Genomic DNA, 21536 nt, shown 5'->3' with positions numbered 1-21536 from the left:
AAAATAGAAATACTACTAAAGATTTGAGATTCCAAATTTGAGAGTGCATGCTTTATTATATAAATTAGTTGGAGCAGCACTGGACTTGAAGTAAAAGGAACTGGTTCATAGGTAGTATGTCTCTTGACAGCTCTAAATTTAGCTCTAAATCTAAATGTTTCCTAAAAATATTGTAAACCCATAATAGCGTAGAATCTTAGTGGTCTAAGTAGCAATTTAGTACAATCTGTCACCCAAAACTGAAATTTATTTATAATATCTTTAAAATATGGGCATTCAATAAATAATAGGAATATTATCTCTCTTCTTTCATCAGATACTTCTAGCTTTGAAACTCTTGAGCTAAACATTTTCTCCTTATTCTCTGCTGAAGAGAAGCCATTATTTTAACCTATTATGTAGTGCTTTTACAACTAATATCTTATGAAGGAATTAACTACCTTTTGTATTAATGCTTTTCTGGAATCAGCTAAATTTTCAATCTCTGGCAAAGTAAATGGTAAACCAAAGTATACAAAGTAAATAAACATTTGGAGCCTTAACTCTCTTAACTATCTTTCACATGCAGTTGCCAGCACTTCTTGTTTTTCAATATTACCTAGTCCTTGAAAATTAAAAACCTGACACACAATTTCAAAACAACTAGACAGGATTCTGACAAATGTATAAATTAGTAACTAAAGGTTTGTAAAACAAATTGAAATTATATGGAGGTAACTTGTATCCTTTGCCACATAATTTGTTAATTTCTTGAATATATGAAAACTATTCAATAGTATAAAAATATGTTATGTACTAAAAGTAAACAGCATACTCAAATGACTCCTGCCTGGTTTCCTTATTGTCTTTGTTAAGTGGTCAAACAAACAAAAAATCAGGTTTTAGGTAAGTTTTTAATTTTCTTAACACATTTAGTGATTGATTCTTTAAAACCTCAAGTAATTTTTCCAACTGTTAAGAGTAATTCAGTAAACTAGAAACTTGTTTAATATCTCTCTTCTTTCCTACCTGCCCTCCCCCACCCACTCACCAGCTGAGTATACTAGTGATGCCAGTGATTCCCTCCTTAAGCGAAGCCAGTCTACCCACCCCTCCTATTGTTTGGAGTAGACATTTCTGCCCCTTGTCAAGCCAATTGGTGTATATTTGACCCAAGAACTCTAGGAAGGAATTGAGGAGGTAAAAATATAAAAGCAGCTAAGAGATGAATTGAAGCCATAACACTGTCAGAGGTAGAACTTCAATAATTGCTAGGCAAGCTGAGGGAACAACACCTTTGAGTAAGCTGAGGCACTGATGGGTAGAGTGTGGAAAATGCAGCACACTGGCTGAGGGTGATGGATCAATCTAGGATGAGAGGGGTGAAGATGGGAGAGACGAGACAGAGGCAAAACAATAGACCTCCTAGAATGTCTGAGCAAGACAAAGCAGTGTGGTTCCATCACTTTCCAGATCTGACTTGCACAAGGTGTACCTGTACAGCTCCTTTCCTTGGATGAAATGTTTGTATTCTTACAATAAGTAACCCCCTTTATTATAACCCATCATTATTATTAGTTTCAATGGATTTTTTTCCCTCTCGTAACTGTAAGAACTCCAATAGAGCACTAAGGTTAAAGACAGGTTTCAGGGTTATATCATAGATAGTCCTGCATCTGAATACCATTCTAGATTTGATCTCTCCTCATTGTTTATACAGTCATTCTTATATTAAGTAGTCATTCCTTTTCTAAATTCTTAATCCTCTCAATTTGAAATTCTGTAATAGGTATTCTTACTGCTTGATTTGCTTTTATTATAGAAATGGAAAGTTTGTTATACACTGATGTTACTTGAATTTCACTGAGTAATCCCATATGAATATGCTAGTTTTTTTTGCATCTCATTTTTGGATCAGGGTTTGCCATCATTGTTAGTATGTCAGTAGACTACCACATTATTTTCTTGGTGCTATGTTACAATCTTTGAAGATTGTGTTTGGTACTCCTTGAATTTCTTTTGAGGTCTTCAGTTACTGATATTTAACAAGAAATCATCAACTCGTTACTTTTGTGACATATATGAGCTCTTAAAAGATACATTATAGTTAAATCAAAGAGAATGCTTACCACACCTAGTATCACTGGGTTTTATAATGCTAAGTTTTGAGCATTTTCTTAATTTGATTGTCCTCAATTTAGTTCTCCCCCCAGGGAAAGGATGTGAGAGTTATGAGTACCTGAAGAAGGCATTTTTAAAAATATTTATCCTCTTGGCAAATACTTCTTAGTAGAAGAAGCTTTTAAAATATTCTTAATTTATCACTATGAACAAATAATTTTGTACTTATGTCATTAACACAATACAAAATGGTTTCAAATAGTTTAGAAATTGATAGGTTTAACTAAGAAAATCTATTGACCAGATGCTGTAACAACTGCTTTTCAGAAGTCAAGCCTATCATTATTCAAGTATAGTTTCAGATCTTATATTCATCTTAAGTATTATAACTAAATGGAGGTTTCAGCTTACAAATATATTAGGGTGCCATTGGTCATATTTTTAACCTATTTTTATAAAAATGTTATATTTTCTCATTTAATTATCCAGAATAGTTATTATATGATGTTTGCAATTTTTAGAAAAGGAATTATTTTACCCTCTGTGTAGATTTATCCCTTTTTTAACACCAGTGTCATGACCTTGTCAATACAGTAGTGTTCACCTAGTTTGAAGTATACAGAACTAGCATGTGTTGCTGGTCAAATATTTCCCAAACAAAACATCTGCATGTGTCAAACCAATCCTGATCCAGTGTTAAGAGCTTTTAAGGCCCATTAATATTTGAAAATGTTTAGTAAACTGTCACATAATTGAAATATTTTTCTCTAAGGTAAATTGATTTTGTGACACAGTACTAGTATCATTAAGGAAAGCTACTGTACCCATAGGGGGTAGTGACAAGTTATATATTTTTTAAGCCAAAATAGATATTTATTATAAAACATGACCAGTGGCTCTTGTAGATGATTCCTTGTTTCTTCTGAGTGTGATTATGTTTAATTTCCTCTGTGGGGCCACAATCTTACAAAGGAGTATTGGGAAATTACTATCCATCAGTATGTGTATTTTAAAGGCACAGATTACATCAGGGAACCCTGATTTCTGGACTAACATAAAAATTTCTTACAATATTTTACTTTTAATATCCAAAAAATATTAAATCAGAACGGTACCTTCACAAGTGAATTGTAGTAATTCAGATCACTGCTTTTATTCTACTTAGTATGAAGGGGTTGCTATGAGTTCTAATTGAGTGTCAGAGTTTAGAACATAGTTTATGTTGGGAAATACAACATTATTTTTATCTCAAGGAACATACAACTAGTATTAAAATGAATTTACTTCTGTTTAGATTAATCTTATTTTTCCTATGTTTTTATGTAAGAAAAAGTATTATTTTGAATATATATTGGGCCTTGATAAATAATGCATTAATACTATTTAAGTCTTTTTCCCAAGAGTAGGCAGATTTTTATAGGATTTTTGAAGTAGACAAACAATATTGTCGGTTTATGTTTAAATTTTTTAATAAATATGAAAACTTTTCTATATTGTATTTTACTTTCTGTGCCTAGCACAAATGTTTGGCACCTACTACTTAATAGCTTTTTAATAAGTGACACAATTCCTTGAAAAAATTTTTACTATACTTACACAAAAATTATGTTACCTCTGAGTTTATTTATTATCTATCTAATCTATCTGTCTGAATCAGAGTTACATGTGCTTAATTAAAAACAGATGATCTTAATGAAAGGTCATTTTCATTCTCATGGTGATATCGTATCTTAGAAATTGGTCTATAGAAATCTTACCAAGAACCATACTTTATTGGTTGAATTTTCAAAATATACTTAGAAACCCTCCAGTGAACCCATATTTATAAGTTTTTTTTAATTGAGTTAAGGAAAAAACATTTTATGAAGTGGACACATTGTTTAATTTTGTTTTGCGTTTTACTAGATTGCAGTGTAAGGCCGGTAAATTAAACCTAGGCAGTTCTGTTGCTAATTACACACAACTTCTCTTGAGTATCAGATATTCAAATCCATTTTATGAATATGGTAGAGAGAATAACAACTGTAAAACAAAGCAGTGTGCATGTAAGTGACTGTTAGTGTGAATTTCAGAAAGGATAAATGCTCACCATATGGTACAATTACTGTGTCCAAGTTTTCAAATTAGCTTCTCTCATCCTCCTTATTACTGTCTTTAAAAAGAGAGGAAAAAACCCAACATGATTTATCTACTCTGCAGCAGAACTCTTGACGCAAAACAGCAGCCCAGTTCTGTCCAGTTTTTTTTTTTTCCCCTTAGCATAATAGAGGCTGTCGGACTTTTTTATACTAATTACTGTGTGAGCCTCAGATGAACCCCCTTCAATTCACAGGGCTTTGTTAAGGGAGGAGCTGTCAATGTGTCTGCCCGTTTGCAGCTGTGCTGTGGCTTTAGCTTGCTTAACATTATGCTGCTTTTTAGACTTGACAGAAGGGATTTTTTTTTTTTTTTTTATTAAGGCAAAGCAGCCTTGTAGCGAAATGGTTTAAGCAGCTGCATTGTAGGGAAGCACAAAGAAGTTATTATTGTGTCTGTTTAGGGGGGTCGGATGGAGGGGGAGATATTCGGCTGCTGTTGATGCCGATTGTTGACTTGCCATCTGCCAGATAGGGAGAAGAAAAAAATGACAGCTCCAGCAGGGTGTTCAAGAGGTTGTTTGGAGAGACGCATAAACATGTGCAGATGTCGAACTGAATAATGGCTAGAACTTGAGACGGTTTATGATGCTGCTGATGTTTGTGCATATACAGAATGAATGTATGTGTGGATTTGGTTAACCAAGGGTACATACTAATTATCATTGTTTTCCTGGATCCCCCCTCCCCTTTTTTCGTTAATTAGTTTAGGGGTTTAATACTTCCTCTTCCTTCTCTTATTCATGTCTAGTTTTAGAAAGCAACTTCTTTAAATGTCAATACAAACTTTCTTATTTCTCCATATAGATGGTAGCTAGCCCATTTGGTTAACTTTAGGAGTGAACTGGTAACAGATAACAGGAGCTTTTGATTAAGTAATCAGTCAGTTGAATTGCTATGCTCTTAATGCATACATTAACAGTTTAACACTAGTCAGTATTTTAACTATTAAGAATGGATTTATTTTATAGCCTGCCACTAGGGGTGAGTTAGTACCAAATTTATTTTATTGAGTAATTCCATAATGCTTTGAATTTAGATATTTCTAGTTGTGAAAGAGTTATATAATAACCTGGCCTGTTTGGTTAATATTTTTTTCTTGGTTGTCCTTGATTCTATAAATGACAGACCTGTGTTTTCATTAGGCTTTGATAAGTTGGTTATATCTTTCCCTCTGATCCATATTTATCATTAGGTGTTAGAAATTTTATTTATCTGGAATTCTTTTAAATGCTGTAATAACATTTATATGTAGGTAGAAGCAAATATATTTACTTAAATGTCTGTTTTATCACTTTGGCCTTAAAAAATTGAGAAGAAACAGTGCTGTTAGGTTGAATTTTTCAGATACATTCTAGAACACTCAAATTTTGTAAAATTTCAAAACCAGTCACAATATGAATGAAACAACTAGAAAACAAAAAGGGAAGCCCTGATTTTTATGTCTCATGTCACTGTTCTTTTTCTCAATTCCTTCCCCCCCCCCATTTGGATTGATATTACCAAAAAGATATGTAGATAATTAAAGATTATTTACTTTGATTTTTGGTAAACTCATACTTTCATAATTTTTTCATGATTAATAAGCAAAAATGTCCAAAGCATTGCATCCAGAGTAATGTTTTCCTGAGCACATTAGTTTTTACTTTTCATAAAGAAATATTCTGATCTATCTAGAAAAACTGTTTTCTCTCACTGTCAGTTTTTCCTCGATGACTCTAATCTTCCTTTGCTGAAAAGGCATACAGAATCATCCACTACACTGGACCTCTCCTTTGCCTTATGTATTTATTTTTGTCCTTGATTTTGAAAGGCTATGGATATGCCCATATCTTTGAATGTAGAATTACATACATATATTTAGTAGTTTCAGAGTCAGTACTGATATCCCTGCTAAGCTTGGGATAAGCAACATGCATCTTCTAGGTTAGTTTGTGGTAAGGATGTTAATGAATATCTGACAAAGGCAAGATTCTGTAATGCAAACTTGTCTGTCTCTACTTTAATTAGTCATATTTCTCATTTCTTCAGAGCCATTTGCCAAATTTCAGTAGTGCAGGCAAGTATATATAGTAAGGTAATTGAAATATTAAAGACATTGTCTTTGAAGTTACGTAGACCATATTTAAGCATGACTTAACTTAAATGAGCAAACTTATGAAAGTCCCTTAAAATTATTTGTGCATGGATTTCTTCTTCTATGAAAAGAGGGAGCAATAACTGCTATTGAAGGATCTTGAGGTACTAAATGAGATAATATATTTGGAATATCTGAAGCAAATTTGGTGTAGCTGTTAATATTTCATTTTTGTTATGTGTTAGTGCAAATCTAGAGGTCTGTAACTATTGTATTTGGAGTATTTATACCATGCTCTCACTGTTACAATGTGAGCAAACAAAGTTCTAGAGGCCATTTAAAAGAATGATCACAGCTGCAAGGTTTTGGGTTTTTTTTTTTGTTTGTTTGTTTTTATTTTTGAATCTTATATTTAGGGACTTAACAATGGTTATTCCATAAATCTGTAGGACAGGCAATTACTTAACAGTATATGGAGAAAACTGTTGAATATAAGTATTTTGGAGGTGTGGTGTGAGTGGTTATTCACTGATGATAATTTAATATTTTGTCCTATAAAATCATTATTTTACTTAAAGACAGTATACAAGGTTTTTAAAGAATTGTGTTAGTCCTTTTAAATCAATATTCATCTCAAATTGTTTTGGAGCTGCATTTTCTCTGTTGTGCCAATATTTAAACTGTTTGGGGTGTAATTATTTTTTTAAAGTAAGCCTTTAGAACACATTGTGGTTTAAAAATGTAATGATTATAGTGAACACATAACAAAAATAATGTCTCATGTTCTTGTGGCATTTTAAAGCATTATTTGATTGTCAGGACTCTTTATTTTGCAGATGGAGAAACAGATCAGGCTTCTTCTGTAGGGATGAAAATGCTGGAATAGGAGAGCGTTTTTTTTTTTTTTTTTTTTTTTTTGAGGAATAAAGGGGAAATGACTTTGGTTGGCCTGAGACTGTAAATTCGGTAGAGTATGATTAATTCTTACACAGATGTAGGTGGTGGTTCTTTAAGGTCTTTCTTTTCACATTGTTTCTGTCAAGCATTCCCTCTACTAAATATTACTCCGTAATTTTGAATGGCAAGTTCAAGGGATGTTGTACCTGGGAAAACTGCGCGTAATTCAGTATCTAAGAATGGTTCACAGGCTGGTGTGGTGCCTAAGAAGTTCTATCTTTAAAGAATTAATTACTTATACTGGAAAAATACACCTCACTTTGAGTGCAGTGTTAGTTTCATTTAAGGATAGTTTTAATGTTTAACGGCACATGTGATTGATACCAATATTCACACAGAGATAATAGTTATGGTCTAATATTAAAAAAAGAATGATGATGTGTTTACCAAAAACAACTTAGGTAACAAAGTGGGAATATTCTGAAGCTTGTAGACTTCTGTCACAGATGAGGATGAAACTATTTAAAAATACTGAGGACATTTTCAAAAATCAATGAAACTGTTCTTAATATATTTTCAGAACAACAACAACAACAAAAGAAACCTCTAAGAACTTTTTTATTTAATGGTATATACATGTATTTGAATTTTGCTTAGAAAAATCCTGCATGAATAGTAATTTTAAAAATATTGGCCAGTATGTTGAAAACAGAGGAGTATTTCGCTGTCTGACATATTCTTTAAGGCATCTTGTGAAATGTTTTGGCTTAAATTTTTAATGTGTTTTAGTTTCAAGAAATCTGATTAAAGTTGTTAGTAAACTTGGTAGCACTCTTTAGAACAGACCATGATCAAGATATAAAGGCGGGAAAGGCATAAACCGTGAAGTTCATGTATTTTTTTGGCCAAGTATGTCACTTATTTGTTTGAGACTGGAACCACAGTATCAAAGTTCATAATTTTATACTTTTAAGTGAAAGCTGGTGGAACAGGAGCTGTTGTTTCCTGGCATCTTTCTGAAGAGATATTTAGACTTAAGTATACATATATTTATTATAGAAAACAATATAAAATGACCTTCTTTCCCTTCTTTTGCTCTGTGTTCATCTGACTTTGTTAAGATAGTTCATCTACTTTTTGTTTCAATAAAAAAAGATTTGGAATTTAATTTTAATTTTTTCCTTTGATCTTTAAATATTCACAGTATTTTAGACTTTAAGAAGTATAAAATTGCTTAACTAATACTATAAAATTTAAAATCTCATTTACTCAAGTTATGCTAAATAATGACATAGATCCTGAGTGGAAACTTATACCTTAAGTTACAGAAGCAAAGACTTTTCTGAAAAGTATCCAAATGAAAGTACATTTCCACTAAATGGAGGCCATGTATCAGGTGATCTGCCCTGTGAAAGTAAATTTTTTTTTTACCTATTTGCAATTTTTCTCTCTTCAGTGGGTCAGTTTCTTTAGGCTAGATTTTTGTTCATTTTTGTTTTGTTTGTAGGGTTAGTGGTGAGAAGTTTAGGCTTGGATAATCAACACTTATAAAACTTTGACATGAAAATTAGGACTCTTTATGTTCTTAAAGGTCTGTCACACAACTGAATTATTCAAGGGTTATTTAGTGTTTTGCAAAAGTCTTTAATAAGTGAAAGTGAATTGTAGAAAACTTTTTTCCTACTTTTTGAAAATAGGTAATGTCTTAATAAAAAAGAATACCCAATGTGCATTGACATAGATTCTGTAAAGTAAATTGATAATTCTTATGCCATGTAAATATTTTTTACACTTTTCAGAATCAGTTATGAACAAAAGTGGGTTCTTTTCCTCTACGAGGTCAGTTTGACCTTTGTATTATCTTTTATTTATAAATGAATGATTTTGTAACAAATGAGCTGATTGGCTCTGGGCTACTTTTAAGAAGAAATTTTGCAACTAAATATAATCTCTTTGAAATTACTATATCTTTACTGAATGATTGCATATTCTTATGTCCCACATTAAAAAAAAAAACAAATTGTCTACAGAGAATGTTACTTGAAGGAATTTAATTTACATAATGCAGAATCATTTGTATAACTTTTTATATTATTGCATTTTGAATGACTTCCATGATATGAGACTTCAAGGTATTTTCTTTCATGATGTCATGCTTTTAAGAAAATTTCCTTTTAAAGTCACAGAGATACAGATAATGATGAAGACGTAAAATTTAAGTAAAATGAGCAAATTATAACCATTTAATTTAAAAAAAATGTTTGTATTAGAATGGTAGGTAAAGATTATTTTTCTGAAAATTCTGGCTGTGTCTTAGGTAATACTGCCCTCAGAGGGCCAAGGTAAGTAAATTCATTTTTAACATTGAACAGCAGCTTCTCTGGTATTTATCTGATTTGTAAGCTTGTTTAGGGGAGAAGAATGGGCTTGTTTGAGTAACTGAATAGTGTTTGATTTGTGGCTTCATTTCTTTGATTTGTTCTGTTGTTTTAAAAATATTTAATGTATCTGTATACTTCAATTGGTGAGAAGTTTTAAGCATAGTTCTTAGAAAGTGATAACAGATGACAGGTTACAAATTGCAACATTACAAAGAAAATAGGAAAATAACCTGAGAAAGTTAAGATATTTTATTTGGGTAATCAACACTTATAAAACTCCTTAATATTCAGAATTATTTACAGCAATACTTTAGCAATATATAGCAGCAGTCACTGAAAGCATACATATCCTTCAGTTTTTGTATACTTAAGCATGAGCACATCTTTAAAGTATAAATAAAGCTGGATGTGGTGGAGCATGTCTGCAATCTCAGCAACATGGGAGGTTGAGGCAGGAGGATCACAAGTCTACCTGGGCAACTTAGCAAACAAGGCCCTGTCTCAAAAAACAAAAAGGGATGGATTGTGGTTCAGGGATAAAGTGCTTCTGGGTTCAGTCAGAGGCAAACAGCAACAGTATAAATAGAAATAATAAAATATAAATCAAGAATAATTTATTGGGTATTGGAAGTTGAAATATATTATTGTTCCTAAACCACTTTTAATGTGTGACTTATAATTCAGAGTATTTGAGATGAAATGATTAACTTGTGCAGTAAAAAGGAAGAGTGGGAAAGGCCTGATGTCAAAACAATGAAACGTGTTCTTTTCTTTTTCTTTTTTTATGTAGTAAACTTCTTATGAGATAATTTGAAAGAAACAATGAAATATTTAGTAGTAAATTCAGTGAAGGGTTTTTTAACTCCCTCACCCCAGAGATACTTGATATTAAATTAAGAAAGAGGATTTCTATGATAGTATTGTCAGTTTTTAACTAGAGATTTCAGTGAGATAAGCATAAATGATATGCAATTCATTATTATCAGTAATGGGGATGACAGGACTTAAGGAAGGTGAATACAAAAATTGAAATTTTATCCACCCCAAACCAGCCCCTACTTTGCTCAACTAATGTAGGACACCGATAATTAGGCAATTTCCATTTTATTTTAAAAACTTAATTTACTTTTAGTCTTATGAATTGTTCATATTAGGCTCTCACTTTTTTAGTACCAAGGATGAAACCCAGAGGCACTTAACCACTGAGCCGCATCCCCAGCCCTTTTTTATGTAAAATCATTGTCTCTCTGAGTTGCTTAGGGCCTTGCTAAGTTGCTGAGGCTGGCTTGGAACTGGTGATCCCCTGCCTCCTGAGCTGCTGGGATCACAGGCATTCACCATTGTGCCTGACTCACTGTCTTTTGATCGTTTTCCTTCACTTTACTATAAGATGTTTTATTCAGTTAATGAATGTTTATGTAATTGCTTACTATGAGCCAGACATTATTGTATGTGCTTTATAAAACTAATTTAATTAGTATTTCCATTTTTCAGAAGAGGAATTTGAGGTGCAGAGGTATTAAGTGACATGCCTTGTCTGTCACTCAGTAAGTAGTGAGTACAGAATTGACATTTGAACCTCAGAGGTTTAGCTTCAGAGTTTGAGCTCTTAAACACTGTACAATATCACTTAATTTTGAAAATGCGAACAGAGTAGTAGAGGAGGATTTTATTGGTTTAAATAGCTCTCCACTCAAATCTCAATTGTTCCATATACTAGCTGTTTTCTGTGTCTCAGCACCTCAGTGTGGCTCTGTGAGGTGAGAATACTACTACACTGTTCTCTCAATGTTACTGAGAAGAGGTCTCTTATGGGTGAAGCCTGGGGACAGTGGTTGGCTAAAGCACTTCCAAGTTCCTTCTCATCCTCTTTCTCAACACTTCCTCTTTTCACCGTTTAACTTGCTCCAGTACAAGGCTCAATCAGTATATTGTCTAAGGAAAACAAAGGAGGGAAGAGAAGAGTTATGAAGAGCCTGGATTCACCCTCACAATAATAGAATTCTTGGGTTTGATGCGGTATTATTTTAGGATCCCATACTACTAGAAATTTATTATAGGAGAGACTCATTTGTGAGACTCTATTCTGTTTTTTAATTTTTATTCCATAAGGCAGTGATTTTAATAAAGGGATGGGACTGGTGGGTTGAATCATTTGATCAGTTGAGTTTTTTCAGGTGGCACAGGCCTCCTCCTGGTAGGCAAGTACTACTGCCTTCTTGGCCAGTTTCCAATTACTGCCATAGTGAGACACCATTATTGTTGTATACCATATCCATCAAGTATGTTCTAACTGAAAAATTATTAGAACCATATATGATTATATTGTAGTGAGATTTCTCTGTTTGAGAGAACTTTACTTTGTAAATTTAACCCTGATTTTGATTAGAGATAATTTTTATTTATTCATTCATTAATGGTTATTGCTAGCCTGCTCTGTGGTAGGTGCTAGACCTACATGGTGAGCAGGTTTATCTTATGGACATATTACTTCCATATTTGATACTCATTAAGGTTACTTACCACAGTGTATATGTAATGTGGGATATTATATTGATTTAAATATTTAGAGAGTATGGTATAATAAAATGAAAAATATTTATAGTAAGGAAGTTATAAAATTTATAATGAAATTATCTTCTTAAATGGGTCCCTTTCTTTGCAGTAGTTTAAAATTACATGACTATACTTTGTTAAAATAATTTGGTAATAACTTGTATACAGTGAGGTGTGTGCAATTGGAGATTTTATAGTGCAGAAAGCAGATTAAAAAGAAAGCTCTGTCTGCTTTCACAATTTACAAGGGTGTAAATGTAAGCAAAATAATAATTTAGTTCACATTTAACCCAGCAGGAAGCAGAGTACAGATTGAGTAATTCTCTACAACATATCTACTGCTATGTAAACTAATCTCATAGTTTATTCTTCATTAAATTGCTAAGATGTTATTTTCTTTTGGCTAGTTTGTGGAAATGCTTTGTATTTCTTTTCCTCCCTCAACACTGCCCCCATTCATCTTGCTTTATTTACTCTCAATAATACTGTAGTTCTATTAGGATGTTCTTGTGTTTAAAAAAATAATTTAAAAGTATCATTTTTAGGCTTAAAGTGTAAATAATGTTTTCTAAAAGGGGGAACTAGGATTTGAGTAACTAATTGATAGAATGTTATAAAACAAATACCAGAATGCTTAAAGGTAGATGGAAATTAGGCAGGTGCTAGAAAACAAAAGAAAATAATGCAGATAAAGAATGACAGATCAGCCTTACTGAGATCTTAGAGAAGTTGGCTTTCTAACATCTTGTGTTATTTATTGCATAGGTATTTTTCTCATCATTGCTTTAGCTTCAAAGCAAAGCATGGACACCAGCCTTCTTTAGGAAGTAGGTATGAAAACTATACTTAACATAAAAAATGACAAGTTCATGCATATTGCAGTGGAAGCAAAAATTCTTGACTGCAATATACTTTTCAAAATAATCATGAAGGAACATATGTGATGAAGCAGAGGAATGTGGGTACATCTGGAAAGCTTTTACGGCATTTTGAAAATACAACACAAAATTACCAAAATATAAACAACCTCATGTGGCCAGTTGCAGTGGTGACATTGACCAGTTGGAGAGCAGACAAACCTCTCAAAGAGGAGTGGGTGCAGTGCCTCATCTTGGAATCTTCATCACAGCAAACCAGAGATCTTTTATGAAATATTGAAGAATCTTGTGCTGATATCCTCCCAATGCCTTCTGCTACAGCAGTGCATCAAATCAACAAATACGAGCACCTTTTTCTTAAGGCACATATGATGCTATTTGGAAATGCCAAGGAATAAGGGAGATTGCCATCACTTATGGTGACAGTCTGGATCATCAAAAATGAATAAAGAAATGGGAGAAATTTTCATATGGAGTTTTGTTTTGTTTTTTAAAATGAGGTTTTCTGTGTTGTCTAGGCTGGCCCTGAACTCCTGAACTTAAGTAATCCTGATTCAGCTTCCTTGATAGCTGAGACTGTAGGCATAAGTTATCAGTTCCATGTTGAGTTAAAAATTACTCACCCCAGCCATTTTTCCTGTGTTCCATTCTCCCTAAAACTTTATGAAGGTTTGCCTTCCTATGTCATCAATTGCTGCATTCTTAGTGCTTGTATGTATTTTGACACAGCTAAAGCCCATTTCCCCCCAATCTTAAATAAGGTGTGTTCCATAATCTGTCATGTTCATTGAACAGCATCTTAGAATGAGAATGCTGGGAAGGAACTGAAATGCTTTGGGTATGTTTCATACATGTCTCCCAAATTTCAGAGGTTATTCAAACTAACACGCATCTAGTACTGGTTGTTATCAGTTGTTTAATGACATTGCATAGATGTCACAATAGAATTTCACATGTTTAATTTGCCCAAGAGCAAGAAAAGAACATTTGAAAGATTCAGTAAAAGAGAATTTAAAAAAAACACACACATAAATATATATTTTAAAAGGACCTACAGTGTGTGAAATTATTTTCATTTTTAAAGTTATATTTCATATTGTGCAATTGAAAATTATTATGCTAATTCATTATAATATAAATAACATAAAATCTCCAAGATTATTTTCAAGACATCTTGGTGAAGGTAAGTTCAGTGAGAAACTTTTTTTTCCTATTCTCTAAGAGATATGAACAGGACTCCACTTAGAACTAACTGGACTTTTCTACATAAAAATGTAACTGGCAGTTGTAAACACTACAGATTTTATTATATTTATCATCATGCATTTATCCTGTAGCCATATTTGGTTTAAAAATAGTTATGGTGTATCACACAATCATGAATTATATATTCTTTATTTGTGGTACTATCTATGAAATCTAGAATAGAGAAAAGGTTTTGCCATATTTTCTTAAAGGTAATGCATATGTGTAAATTTGTTTGGCATTTGTCAAGAGCTAAATATTTACTACATTATGAACCATGAAATGAAATAGATTTTATATTGAAATTAACATTACATCTCTTTTTGTCTTAAGTAAAATTGACCAAAGAGGACTTTTATTTAAGAATATTGCCAAAGATAGTTTCTTAAAGCATTTAAACTTATTTTTTACTGAAAGCTGCTCAGTTTTTGGTTTAAAGCTGCTGTTTGGAAATTCTTAAAGTACTTGTATTTTCATGACAATATATGTTTGTGTATATCATTTAAAAAAATAATTTTTAGAAAAGCTGGTGCAATAGCGCACACATGTAGTCCAGCTATTTGAGCATGAGGTGGGAGGATTGCTTGATTCCACGAGTTGGAGATCAACCTGGGCAAAACACAACAAGACTCCATCTCAAAAAACAAACACACAATAAGTGTTTACTCACTCCTCTGATGTCCTGTGTCTGACTTTAAAAGAGTTAGTAGTATTAATCAAACTAATGCTATATTTAAATATTGCATAGCTTTTTGCATTTCTTTAGGTAAGATATATGTTTTACATATCCAACACTATTTAAAGAAATTGTTTTTGACTGATGGGATGAATCTGTTACATTGTTGCATTATTTATATAAATACTCCTGAATTAGTACAATGTTGATTACATTTTTAAGCCATTTTTTTTGTATAAACACTAGTGGCTCTTTCCATCTATTAATAATGAGCATTATAAAGTAATTATTTTCATTAATGCATAGATCAAGTGTAGATGTTATCTATTCATTTTTTTTCTCAGGTGTATGAAGAAATAAAATAATCATGTATTTTAAAACCTAGATTGTGATTAAGCATGGAAATGAAATTTTTAAAAACCAGTATTCTCAGGAAAGTTAAGCTTTAAATTGTTTGAGCTTTATGACAGTAATTCCTTTTCCTGACATAGGTTTGAAAATGCTTCCACCATATTAAGTAATGGCTGGTTTTTGAAAGCTCTTATAATAAAAAGTGGCCATTGGTCATTTTAAAAGCTGTATTGCCTTTATGAGTTAGAAAAATCAGAATTTCAGTTTGCTATACAAACTATTAGTAATTAGGGTCTTTTATTTTCTATATTTTAGGAAGGCAGTATCTGTTAAAAAATAACAATTTGAGTGTTTTGTTTAATTGAATTCTAAATGATCATGGATTTAAGGAAAATGGTGCTACAGTTAAATAGATTTCAATTGAATCATATCTGTATTTCTTTTAATAAAATCCCAATACACCTAATTATGTTTTTAGTATAATTCATTTTAATATAGAGGGTAGGTGTCCATTAGTTTTAATATTTCTTCAGCGTTCTCAACTGGTACATACTTCAGCACATGTCTAACATTCAACCATTCGTGAAGTTAGTCAGGACTAGGTTCCAGAATACAACCTAGCCTCAAAATGGAAGCATATTCATTAACTCAATTTATTTGTGAGACTATAAATCTGAATTACGTTTAAGGGTCATCCATTTGCATGTCTGAACAAATGTAGAAATTCTCTAGTTTTCCTATATGAAAGACCATTTGCATATTTTAATTAATGCATTTGTAGTCAAGAGACATATCCCTAACTTCTGCTTTAGCACTTTCTGATGTCTTCAGCTTTTAAAAAATCAATTTGGGGACTGGGGATGTGGCTCAAGCGGTAGCGTGCTCGCCTGGCATGCGTGCAGCCCGGGTTCAATCCTCAGCACCACATACAAAGATGTTGTGTCCGCCGAAAACTAAAAAATAAATATTAAAAAATTAAAAAAAAATCAATTTGATCTCAGTGGAGTGTTAATAAATATGAACACGAATGATGTGACTCTACTTTGTATTCAACCAGAGACATGAAAAATTGTGCTGTATTTGTGTAATATGAATTTAATTGCGTTCTGCTGTCATATATAACTAATTAGAATAAATAAAATTTAAAAATTAAAAAAAATAATGAAATAACATCTACATGTATGGACTAATTTAGGTTGAAGATTATTAAATAAAAAATGACATTAGGTGAGCAGTAAGAAATGAGCCCTGTCAATTTTGGGGAGGGGAGGGCCTGTATCAAATGCATATAAACCCCAGTAAAGATGATCCATTTGAATATCATATTAAAATTTTTAGATGATAAGTATGAATCTAAACTTATATCATGTCCCATCTCATGTTGTTAAAGACAAAGCCTGGGAGCCAAATTTAAACTTACTTGTAACTTGTTTTCTATAACTAACACCCATTCAAAATGAGATTGTTAATTTGTTTTAATATGAACAGGAAAAATCTGGAGTCATAGCTAGGTAAAACTGAACTCTAAAAAGGAACCTTTTCCAATTCCACAATTCACAAATAGAATTCTTCACCATTCAGAGAATATGGATTTTTTCATTTGAATTTTGGAGGTATTACCTGAATATGTATACCTCTTATGCCCCAAATTTAAAGAATCAGTAGTTTTTTGTTTGTTTGTTTGTTTGTTTAAACAAATCTTTGGAAGCTGCATTAGTTACTGTATTAGTTGCTTAGTGCTGTTGTAAGAAATCACAGCAAAGTAAATGGCTTAAAACAGCACAAATGTATTCTCTGCTATTTGGGAGGCCAGAAGTTAGAACATCAAGTCTGAGTAGGGCCACATTCCCTTTGAAGGCTGTAGGGGAGAGTCAGTTCTTTGTTTCTTCTTGGAATTCCTTGGCTTGTGGTAAGTATGTCACTCCAACTGCCTCTATAGTGTTACATTGTCTCCTTTTTTTTCTTATGTGTTAAAACCATACTTAAAACAATATTTGTAGTTGGATTTAGGGATCACCCAGATAACCCAGGAGCTTTTCTCAAAATCCTTAACTGAGTCAAATTTTTTGTTAAATAAGGGGTGTGTGTGTGTGTGTGTGTGTGTGTATTTCAATTTTTATGTTAAATAAGGTGTGTGTGTGTGTGTGTGTGTGTATTCGAACATATAAGGTCATATTTGCAGGTTCCAGGGATTAGCATGTATGTATATTTTGAGGGTCCATCATTCAGTTTACTATAAAAGCCAAAATATCAGGATCTTTTTTTGGGAAATACAGTCAACTGGATTTGGTTAGTGATGGACCACATGTACCATGTTGGTTCCAGAAGATTACAATGGAGTTAAAAATTCCTGTTACCTAACTAAGTCCTTGCCACAGGCCAGCATATTGGTCATGTGTCTGTGATGATGCTGGAATAAATCAGTGCTGTCAGCCATACAAAAAGTATAGCATATACAACTATTTACAGTATGATACTTAACAATAAATGATGTATTAGTTTATTTACTGTACTATAATTTTTAATCACTATTTTAGAATTACCTCCTCCTACTTAATTGAAATAAAGTATCTACTGTAAAATATCATATACTGTGTATGGCCAGCAGCAGCCTCATGAATCTCTTGTGTTTTGCCTTATCTGTTAATTGCATTATTTCTTCTTAGGCTTGATTCAGTCTTGTGTTGCTTTGTTCATCATGGCTCTAGGAGTGAAAGGTTATACATACACACACACACTGTAGCCTAGGTAGTATAGTAAGCTAAATATCTAAGATTATATAAGTAAACTCTATGAAGTTTGTACAATGAGAAAATCACGTAAGGATGTGTTTCTCAGAATGTATCTCTGTCATTAAACAAAGCACAACTATGTAAGTATTTTGGTATTACATGTATTTCAAAATAGATATAACCGCCAGGCAAAGAGGATGAAAAAGAAGTACCCATTAAAGTAGATAGAAAAAGCTGAGAAGAGATTGTATTGGACACTTTGTCCAGTTGTGACAGCAGTGCTTACTGAAGGTTAATCATGACAATGCATGCAAATTTTAGCTGTACACTGGTGAGTGTCCATAGAACAATCTCTTGAGAATAGTTGGTATCACATGAATCGTTTTTTAAATGACTTTCTATTATAATCAAGCTATCTTAAATTGAAACCTATAAGTCATAAATATGAAAGTATAGTAAAAATTAATTACTCCATCCAATATGAATTTAGGTGAAAATTCTGTTTGAAAGTAAAATTGTGGCTGACTTTTAACAGTTCATCTAAAGAGGATTGGTTGCAAGGGAGGTACCTTTGTTTTGGGCACTTAGCTTCATAAAAGCCAGAACTTTTTGTCCATATTTTTAGAATAGTCTGAGAACATGTTTCTTAGCTCAACATTGACTACTTCAGCTACTGAGCCAGTGATGAAAAAGTGTTTAGTTCCTTTTCCTTGACCAACTGGTCAAAACCCAGTTAGGATCTCTAACCTGCCAGAACAATTCTTCCCCCTTACTTAATCCTTAGTATACACAGTGTCTTGCCTGGATATTGTGAAAAGCAATAATTTTTTATACTCTTTCAGGCTAGTGATCTTGTCCTCCATAAAGTGACAAGAAAGCTTGCTTATTTTGTTATTATTTTTAATTCCCATCTGTTGAGTCTGTGTCCCTCTGTCAGGCCCATTCCTTTATAAATTAAACAACCTCTTCATTCCATTTTTGGAACTAGATACTGAATATTTAATTAGGGCAACATACCATACTATTATGTGAACTTTTTTGCAGCATTTTATTGGGAACATATAAGAGAGATTCTTAGGAACTACTTAGCACCCTTCTCTAACATTTAGGGGACACCTGAAATCTGGTGAAGTACTGGAGTAAGTAAGTCCCATGAAGTTAGAGACCTCATCCTTTTTTTGGCAGAGGTTGGGAGGGGGTCACATCTCAAGCACCTCGACAAATTACCAAATAAATGAATATACACTTTAAGCACCTTCTAAATCAATTCATATTGTAGATGAACAATGATAAGAAAACAAAACAAGAAAGGAATCTCTATTGAAAGTTTGAGATCCACTTTTAGCTTAGTATGATAACTGTTAATTGAGTCAACTCAAAATCATTTTAAAAACTTAGAAATAATGTTTTTTTCCTTTTAGCAAGAAGGGAAATTTTCAATTTTTCTTCTGTGTGAATGAATATCTCACTGTATATAATGTACTATTATGTTTAAGGGATGCATAATTTATTTTAAAAGAACTTTTTGGCAACCAGAAGTCCTGTTATAGACCACATAAAGTATTTTAAATTTCTAAAATTTGATTTAAAAGATTCATTTATATGGTGATTTTTTTTTGTTTCTGACATCTGAAGGTGTAAATACTTTATGGCTAAAAGGAAAGTAGGCTTAGAAATAAAAATCTGATTTTTATTTCTTTTTAATGTCACATTTCCTGAATAGGTGTATTTTGTTCTGTTCAAAATAAAAAGAAATTATGTTATCATGTTTTTTTCAATTTTTTCAAATGATAGTTTCATTTTACCTTTGATATAATTATTAAACTATTGTTATTTAGCTCAACAGACTTATATATTGTACCAATATAAATCTACATTACTATTTTACAACATTTGAAGTCTGCTCTTGTATCATTCATTGGAGAATTAAGGTCTAGTGATTTTAAATTTTATATAGGAATACATAAGTAAAAACAGAAAAGTAAAATAACAAGGATAAATAAGAGGAACTATTTCATTGTTAAAATGGGAACTGTGAATTTAATTCTTTTGCTTTTGTGAATTTAGTTTAAGAGACTGTCAACATTAGTACCATATTTTTTTCAGTAAAATGATGGAAGGGCATTAGTTTTCTTTTGTCTTTTTTTCTTTTATGCACTTAAATATTTGTGAGAAAGATGCCCCTATATTTCCTCCGTTTATTTAATGAATTGTTATTGCACCTCAGTGAAGAGTGATAGGAGACTGAACACTTCAGAGCATATTACACAAGGGGAAAAAAACTGACATTATTTGCTACAATAATGAAAATTGAGCTTTTAAAGAAATAATAAAATTTTGGAAAATGTTTCTACCACTCTGAGACTAGTAGGATGACGTGGTGGTCTTGATAAAAAATGTAAATGTGAAATTTGTCGACATTTGGATATTCATAAGTCAGTAAACAAGTGTTTTCTGTAGGACCAGTGTATAATGTTCCAAATAGCATGCACAGTGTAAAAGATTCATTCAAAGTCTAATGTAGATGAACATTTTTTCACAAAATGTACAGAAAGTTTATTGATAAGGTTTCAAATTCCATAATGTAACTAACCTTTTAGAATCTACTCCTTGTTGAAATCTGGTATAGTATCAAAGAATATATCCATAACTATTTGAATAGTCAGTCTTCTCCTTTCCAACTGTATATCTGTTTGAGCCAGATTTTTCCGCTGTATTTCAATTAAAACAACATAGTGGAGCAAAGTGAATGCAGTAGCAGAGGAGAAAATCTATTTCTATTAAACCAGACATTAAAGAGATTTGCATAAATGCAAAGCAGTACTGCTCTTATATTGTTTTTGAAAATAGTTAATTTTATGTAATATTGCACGTACTGGGTTTATTGTTACCTTTAAAGAAAGTAATAACAAGTTTTAAGTTTTCTTGTTTTTAATTTGTAACACGGTAAACACAAATATAACCTACATAAACTTAAAACTCTTTGGGTTCTCAGTAATATTTAAGGATGTAAAGATGTTCTGAAGTAAGTCTGACAATTGCTGATTCAGAGAAATGATTCCACATCTGAAATATATGTTGGCAAAAGATTATATTTCATGATACATGAAGTCTATATTGACCTAGTTACTGATAGGATAAGGAGTCAGAGAAGTCAGATGCTAGATTTGACCTTGGGTCAAGAGAAGAAGCTGATTTGTATCAAAAACTGAACTACTTACTTTTTTTTTGTAGTTCTGTGATTCAGCATTTGAGATTAAATAACAAGTTAGAAATATCCAGTAGAGAGCTGGAAAATGAGACCAGCTAGCCATCCAGTTCTTGAGGTATCATGGAGCACCTGTATTGCTTAGAATTAGGAAGAATCTGTTTTGTGGCTAAGTAGAGCTTATTTATAAATCTATGTATGTATATGTTTATTGGATTATGTAATGGCACTGTGCCATGTGTTCTTAACAATTATGTTTGTGTATGTGTGAGTTGGTATATGGTTTAAGTGCTACTAACT

The 21536-nt window shown here is 32.2% G+C and overlaps 1 protein-coding gene across 13 annotated transcripts in view; it reads left to right on the top strand.

Moving 5' to 3' along the window:
- The window catches only part of Akt3 (AKT serine/threonine kinase 3), a 289636-nt gene that overhangs the window by 86351 nt on the left and 181749 nt on the right, over positions 1–21536 (top strand). The window lies entirely within an intron of this gene.

This window comes from Marmota marmota, unplaced genomic scaffold (assembly GCF_001458135.2).
Source record: "Marmota marmota marmota unplaced genomic scaffold, marMar, whole genome shotgun sequence".
NCBI classification, from domain to species: Eukaryota; Metazoa; Chordata; class Mammalia; order Rodentia; family Sciuridae; genus Marmota; species Marmota marmota.
Note: the sequence above shows the minus strand (reverse complement) of the source record. Positions and strands in the feature narration are given on the sequence as shown.